The sequence below is a fragment of the Tenrec ecaudatus genome, chromosome 4 (assembly GCF_050624435.1).
Source record: "Tenrec ecaudatus isolate mTenEca1 chromosome 4, mTenEca1.hap1, whole genome shotgun sequence".
NCBI lineage: Eukaryota > Metazoa > Chordata > Mammalia > Afrosoricida > Tenrecidae > Tenrec > Tenrec ecaudatus.
The window spans coordinates 199,242,379-199,250,580 of NC_134533.1; positions in this window are offsets into that span (position 1 = coordinate 199,242,379).

Sequence of the window (8,202 nt, forward strand, 5' to 3'; positions counted from 1 at the left end):
ACCCATCTCTCTCGTGAATATTGATGTAAAAAAAAGCCTAAAGAATACATCCGCTAGCAGGAACCAGCAAGATATAAAAATAACAGTCAGTCACACCTGTCACAGGCCAGGACCCCCTGGGAGTGGGCTCTATGGCGGAGAGTGGTGTGCAGGACACTTCTGAGGTAGTACCTTGGGTTCTAGGCCCTGGCTGATGTAAGGCATTGATGCTCTTGGCTGGCAGCCAAATGGTTGCAGGGTGGAGTCCACCCAGAGCCAAGTAGGAAGGAAGACCTGGGCATCTAGGTCTAAAACGTCCACCATCAAAACTCAGTGGAGCGCAGCTGTCTTCTGGTCACGCGGGCACAGTGCGTCAGAACTAACCCAAGGACAGCTGGCTACTTAGTTCATTTCCCTGGAGATCAGTAAATGGGAAAAGGGAAGGGGTAGGGCAGAACCGAGCAGGCCAGATGGGATGGTGCCCAACCCTGTTGAGGGCTCTGCAGACACAGCGCTGACCCACATGGGGCAAAAGGACCTTTGTCTTTCTGTACCCACCAGTCTTGAACAGGAGCGTCAACTTAGATGGGAAGGTCCTCTTCCCTGGGCTGTTAGCTGAGGGCCCCCCCCCCCCAGGAGCTGGGGTCCGAAGCCCTTCCTTCCTGAAGGGGGATTTCCACATCAGCTGCCAAGACAAGGCCAAGGTGTGAGGGATGCAGAGTAAGAGATCGAGGGATCCACTTGTAAGGTCAGGGTTTCGCTTACACAGGCAGCAAAGGAATGAGGAACAAGCCAAGGGTCTGATCTATGTCCCACATACCAAGAAGGCCTGCCCTGAAACAAAGGGGCAAGGTGACGGCTTTGGGACAACCCCCTGCCGAGACGCTGAGTCTAGACCGATGGTGAGCAGTTGTCAATTCTGCAGCTCTACTCTGGATTCATGAGAACCACACGAGAACCCTCCTGGGGCGCCAGGAAGGCAGGGGAGATGACCTCCAAGCAGCTCCCCACAAGCTTCCTAGCTTCTTGTGTTCTGGGTGGACCACGGGGTGTCCTGTCAAGCCTGATTAGCTGCAGTTCAAGTCTGGCTTCCTGGGCCTCTGCACCAGGCCACCATGGCAGAGCTGTTCCCCAGGGATCTGGAAATGTGTCCCAACATCCTGCACCATGACCACATAGAGTGTCTCTCCAGAGTGTGAGGATGGTTTTACAACCCATCTCACCCGTCAGCTCGTCATACTGCGGCAGATGGTGTATTTCTGTGATGCTGAGAGTGAAGCCACTGGTATTTCAAATGTCAGCAGGTTCACCACGATGGACAGGTTTCCATAGTGCTTCCAGATGAAGACTCGGGAGAAGGCCTGAAAACCTACATCTGAGAATTAGCCAATGCAAACCCATGAACAATGAGCCAATGAAACCCCATTGAACATGAGTCAATGAAACCCCATTGAACATGAGCCAATAATCCAAGTGGCCATCTAGCAGGGAAGTGACAAAGCCCGTATGAAAGAAGCACACCAGCCTGTGTGATCATGAGGTGTCCATGGGAACAGGCATCAGAATTCCAAAATTAAACAGCCTCACCAATGTGGTGGAGAGGGGTGAAGCTAGAGACTCAGAGTTCCTTCTGTGGATAATTGGATGTCCTCGGGCCGAGGGGCTGCCCAAAGGGAAAAATGCATCCAGGGGGCAGTTTAGGACTGGTGAAATACGCAACATTCCTCCAGGTTTTTACTCCTTCCTTTCCCCTCTATTATGATCTCCGTCCAACCTCGCAATTCCCGCCAGTCCAGTGCACAGACAGTGGCGCAGATGAGAGCTTTCAGTATACGGGATTCAGGAAAGACAAGCCCCCTCAGAAACAGTAATGGGAGCAACAATTCCAGGCGGATAAGGGAAGGGAAGGGTGGGGGTGGGAGGAGAAATGAACAGCAATGACTACAGTATAACCCCCCTCAGGGGATGACTACCAGGATGGTAGGTGAAGGGATAGAATGGGTGGTGTAAGTTATGTATAAATAATAATAATACATCATATATTAAGGGTTCATGGGGTGGTAGGGTGGAGGCGGAGGGGAAAGCTAATATCAAAGGGCCCTGGAAGAAAGATGTTTTGAAATGGTTGATGCCAATGATTGTACAGTCCGCTTGAGACAACGAATGTATGGTTTGTTATAATCTACATAAAAGCCCCCGTTAAAACAATTAATTAAAAAGAAAGAAAGAAAGACAATGAGCCAATGAAAACCCATAGGACCTGGGCTGATTCACTTGCTTTGGCCGCATCAGGAGGGAGACATCACGTTTGGCAAAGCAGAGGATCAGTGTAATCGGTAGGCTTACCGTGCCAACCTGGCCAAGGCGGAAGGGGCTCTTTGCTGGGATGGATGGGCACAATGGGCTCAGGAATGGACGGGAAGATGCCGGCAAACATGAGGATGACATGAGAGCAGCCCCGTTTTGTTCTGTTGGGCATGAGGTATCCACGTGTTGGGGTCCACTCCATAGCAGCTGTCCACTTCTCTACTCACCTACCTGCCTATCGGGAGCCCTGCCGGTGCTCTGGCTATGTGTTGGGCTGCTAAACCAAGGTCCACAATTCGAAGCCACCAGCTGCTCCTCAGGAGAAAGACGGGTTTTCTACTCCTGTAAAGAGAGACAGTCTCAGACACCCACAGGGACAGTTCTGCTCTGTCCTATTGGGTCGCTATGAGGCAGCATAGACTGGATGGTAGTAAGTTTGAGTTTACCTATCTGTTAACTGTCATCTCATCTATCTATCTATCTATCTATCTATCTATCTATCATCTATCTATCTATCTATCTATCTACCTGCCTGTATTGGACAGGGTTCTCTAGAGAGACAAAACAGATTGCTAGTAATTATATATAAATATATTTATAAAGATAGATATATAATTCAAGAAGTAAACCGTTAAATAATATACAGATAGATAATACAAGAAATTAACAGTTAAATTATAAAGCAGTGAGACACTAGCAGTCCTTCAAGTTTTGAGAGCTGCCAGTTGCCAGTCCCCTTCTGTAGAGAGAGCTGGGCTACATACACCCAGGCAGCAAAGAGCAAGGCAGTTCCCCAACTGTCATCAACTGTCAGTCCCCAGCTCCAGAAATGAACATTCCAATCATGTGGGTTTAAAGGGACCTCAACTTACAGCGACACAGTCCACAGGCTAGGCATCCCACAGGTAGTGTACCCCTTTAAACTGAGGCACAGAACAACCAAGGTGAGGCTCACTGAGCCATTTATCCCTCTGCCCTTCAGTTAATCCTACTTGTGTTTATCAGCCAGGCTGGCACAATAAACTATAGCACTACCTATCTATCTACCTATATACCTACCTACCTCAGGGGTTCTCAACCTGTGGGTTGTTACCCCTTTGAGAGGGGTTGAACAACCCTTTCATATGGGTCGCCTAAGACCATCAGAAAACATATAAATATTTTGCAATATATAATTACATATTGTTTTGTAATTAATCACGATGCTTTAAATATGTTTAATTATGTTCAATTGGTAGCAATGAAAATACATCCTGCATATCAGATATTTACATGATGATTCATAACAGTAGCAAAATTAGTTATGCAGTAGCAACGAAGATAATTTTATGGTTGGGGGTCACCACAACATGAGGAACTGGGTCCTTGAAGAGACGGAGTTATCAATTTGGAATTGAGTCTTATTAAAACCACGAAATCATGGCTAGATTAGGACATTATTATTATCATTACCAAAGGTCCCAGGAAGGTTACTTACACTCTCTGTCAAGAAGCTGATAACGCTGCCACCAAGGTGGACCAGGGAGATATAGATACAGAAGTCCACACAGAAGAGGCACACCAGCCTGTGTGATCAAGGATTGTAAGTCATACAAATCCATAATCAGAGCAGGGAACTATATTAGTGCTTAAATTCTGAGCACCTGGTTTGCAGAAGGCTACGGACGACAATGAAAGCCCCAATCCATTCACAGGGTGTCCTCATGGATTAATTACCTTCAGATCACTGATTGGGGATGTGACTAGTCTTGCCCTCAGGCAGAGTGCATTGTTAAGGGCATGACCTCCAGCCACTGGACCCGTCCAGGGAGGGACAGTCTCCCTGGGGGGCTTGTCTGGTTGCGTCCTTGATGGAAATCACTGTTTGTGGAGTTGCATAGCCATCATGTCCCTGGACCCAGCTTGCAAGCTGCTTCCTCTGCCCACAATACCATGTGTGTCCCAATCACAGCATGTTCCTGCTCGGCAATCTCACCTGTGATGGATCTACCACCAACCCTCATTTGTGACAGTATTCTGTGACCTCCATGTCCTTTTAAAAGTTCTGTGTATCAGCAAGCCCTTGAGTACCATTATGACGTCATGCCAGTGTTCTCCCGCATCTGGATAACATGTCTGTCTTTGTCTCATTCTCATCTCATCTAAGAATTTAATAAATGTTCTCTTAAAAAATAATAAAACTACCAAATCATAAGGACAGAGTCCGGCACATCATTAATCCATAATAAGATTAAATGGCACATTCAGGGCATGGGTCAAGCAGGTCCAGAGGACACCACATGTTACACAGAGATTCTAGATCTTCGTATCATTGCACTGATACCTCTCCCTCAGTTCACATTCATGATAACAGGGAGAGAAAACAAATCAGCCCAGGCCTGGTCCACTCAAGATGGGTGGAAGCTGAAAGGGATCATTGCATTTGACAACGCCCCTCGGTGATGGGAAAGCAGAGGGAATTCTTCCAGGGCAAGACTTCATGCCCCTGGGTCAGCTATGTGTGGATGGAGAAGAGGCCAGAGGTAAGACTATCCATGGACTCTTGGGAGTGGCAAATGGTTCCACAGGAGGGTCAGATCCTGGAAGGAGAACGTTTGGAAGACTGGAGACAAGGGAGTTTGGGAAAGAGGTCTGTGGATAGACCCATGGGAGTCAGCTCAGCATATGGGGATGGCTCTTGATATTTCTGGCACTGTCTAGCAGGAAGCATACCCTGCAGCGAGAATGCTGAACGTCAAGTTGGACCGAAGGATATGACAGTCAGTCTGTCGGTCCTCAGTTACCCCAGATCTTGCACAGTGAACCCACCAATGAAGTAACCACGGCGACAGGGATACAGACTATGTGTGAGCTCCCCTTCACCAGCTGGCTACTGTTGCTCTGGGCCATCCAACCTGTTAGCAACGTCAATGATGCTGAACCTGTGAAATGGTGTTAGCCCAGCCAACTGCTTCTAGTCAATCACATTGGACTCCTTCTGCTCCAGGGCCGGCAGTGGCTCATCTCTACTGGAACGGAGGTGTATTTTAAGTGTGCATTTGTCTTACCTACCTGCCATGTCTCTCTCAGTACCATTATCCAAGAGCTCACATGGAATCCTGTGTCCTACAGTCTCAACTCAAGGGGTGCACTTGAAGGTCAAAGACATGGTAATGGGCACATGGGCACAGAGCCCACCGGTTCTACCATTTCCTGCATGGTCTTGGCATTTCGAGTTTATCCAATGGTAGCATGGCCTCTGACGGGAGCTGATGCCCTGTGGGACTCGGTACTGGCCTTCAGTATGTGGTCTTGTACACATTCAGCCAAAGGTTGCAGATTTGGGGACCAAGGAGTGCAAGTAGGTGGATTCCTCTCAGTCATTCTGTTACTCATTGAGGGATGGGGGTGGGAGGGGAGATGTACTTCCTATCCTGAAGATTTTAGGCTCTATAGATTAGTTCTCTTGGTCTCCAGGGCTACTTCCACCAACATATTGTGAAGGTTACACTGAACCCCAAATTCTGCTGCCTGGTTTTAAGGTCAGTAGACCAGCAGGCAAACAACAGTGCCCATACTAGCAAGAGTATTTGATTACAGTTACCATGAGGAGGTAGGGGCATTGCTACATCAGGAGGCAAGGGAGGAGTGTGAGATAAAGTTTATTGGGCCAACCTGTCCGATAAACACATGTGGGGTTAATTGAAGGGTGGAGGGATAAATGACTCAGTGAGCCTCGCCTTTCTAGTTCTCGGGTCTCTTGCTTTCTGATGGTCGGACCAGGGTGCAGCTGCCTTAGCCAGTTCCCTGCCTCAGCTGGCAAGGCTCACTTCCTGCAGGACATCCCTGAGGAGAAGCCACATGGACCTACCCCGATGCAGCCCTGGGTGCTGGAGCAGTCATGTGGAGACCCCTGCCAGTGCTGAAATGCTTACACATTCATTAACTCGGCTTTCCTCCTGCAGTCGGTGTCATTGCATCTGTTTTGTGAGATGGAGGAGGACGTCGTGGATTGGTGTTGGACATATGGGCTAATGGGTTAATGTTGGACTTGTGGGCTTGGGCAGCACAGAGTTGGGATGTTTCCTTGATGCACACTTACCCTTTATATAAACTCTCTTATACATGGGTTTCTGTGGATTTGTTTTTCTAAAGTACCCAGACTATTGCAGAGTGTGTCTGAGACTCGGGATTCACAGGCGTGAGCACCTGTATGCCTGGTGGTGACAACTAGTGGGGAGTTTCAACGACCACAGCATGCCAAGGGCAAAATACCCAGGGGCTGGGACTTCTCAGAGAGCACGGCCTGGGCCACCCCAGTAGGTGCGCAGTGCTGAACGGCAGAAGCACTGGTAGAGCGTGAGGGGCACGTCTAGACCCGTAGCTGAGGAGGGAGATGATCGATCTTCATTACGGCTTCAGAACCATTTGATATGCAACACGGAGGGCTATAGCTTGTGCAGCTCGCCTGGTTGACTTTGGTCTTGATGGCTTTTTTAAGGAATTGTGATTGGCTGCTGCTGTGAATCCCAGCCACCTAAATCTCCCCGTTGCTGTCTGTGTTACTCTGTGCGTCCAGCCAGTTCCGATTCACAGCAACTCTACAATGGAGCGGAACCACCTTTGTGGGAGACCTTCCTTCCTTGACGCAGGTGGTGCGTCAGCCTTGTCCGACCAGGCTCCGGAAACACACGGAGCTCGCTCGCTCGCTCGCTCTCAACGGGAGAGCTCTCTCTCTCTCTCTCTCTCTCTCTCTCTCTCTCTCTCTCTCTCTCTCTCTCTCTCAAACGCTTGTGGGACATCCAAGTGAAAAGATCATAGCATTTTCCCCTTTGTATCTAAAGCAGCCAGACAGAGGGACTTCCCATGGGACCTAAGTTGTTACAAGGGGCGTCAGGGGGTGGGAGGTGGGCTTTGCAGGCAGCTGTTTAAACATATCTACCCCAGAGGGTTGTTTGTTTGCGGGGATGATTCGCGGGCAAGGAAACCCACCCTTTGATGGCGTACAGGTCAGCGGCTTACTAAAAACCATGCTCACAGAGCCGTGCCGCTCCAGAACGCTGTCGCCCTCAAGAAGTCCCCTCGCCGGGAGCGGGCCCGCCCCATCTGCCGTGGCCCGCAGGCCCTCTCGTTCTGAGAGTACTTGTTCTCCTCGCAGGACACACAGGACATGCAAGGCCTTCATCCCTGAGGATCGACCAAGGAGGACGGGGAGGTGGCGGAATACTTAGCTCCCTGGCCCCATCGACAGAAGAATTCAGCAATATTTCCTAGATGGTGTCTCTGGGGGTCTCCAATGTAATTGAGCCCCAGGTGCCTGCAGAGAAGAGCACCCCCTCCCACCCGTTTGTCTCAATTCTTTATTTCCACTCGGGGCTTTCTGGAGTCACCTCCCAAATAAACTACCTGCACCCCCCACCTTAGCTTCAGGCCTGCATTCGGGAGAAGCCAGACTGCAGTAAGAGTCTTGTCATGCGGTCTTTGCTGAAATCCGGAGAAGCGCCCTCTCACACTCGGCAGACGCGAATGAATGGTGTCGGCTCTGAGGGAGAGCTGGCTCCTGGGGATTTTACGAAGCTAGTCGATAGGATCGGGGGCTCATTTTCACTTTGTAAAAATTACAAAGGAGTTCACATCTTCAACGCGGCCTTTCTAACAGAGGTGCTTTGTAATCTGTAAAATTAGAAAATGATGCACTAGGTGCAACAGAGACGTACTTTGGAATAACGAAGACACTGACTACTCTGCCATGAGTGTGCTATGCCAGGTCATGCCCTAGCAGGACACTCACTGGACGGAGATGGCCATGACGGCGGTGTGACGCACAGCCTGACCGCCCTGGGGCAGGGCGTTCCATTTGTCTCTTTCCTCTTCAAGGTTGAGGTTGAGGTTGAGGTTGTGGCCCTTGGTTAAAGAGAATATTCCCCCCCAGAAAGC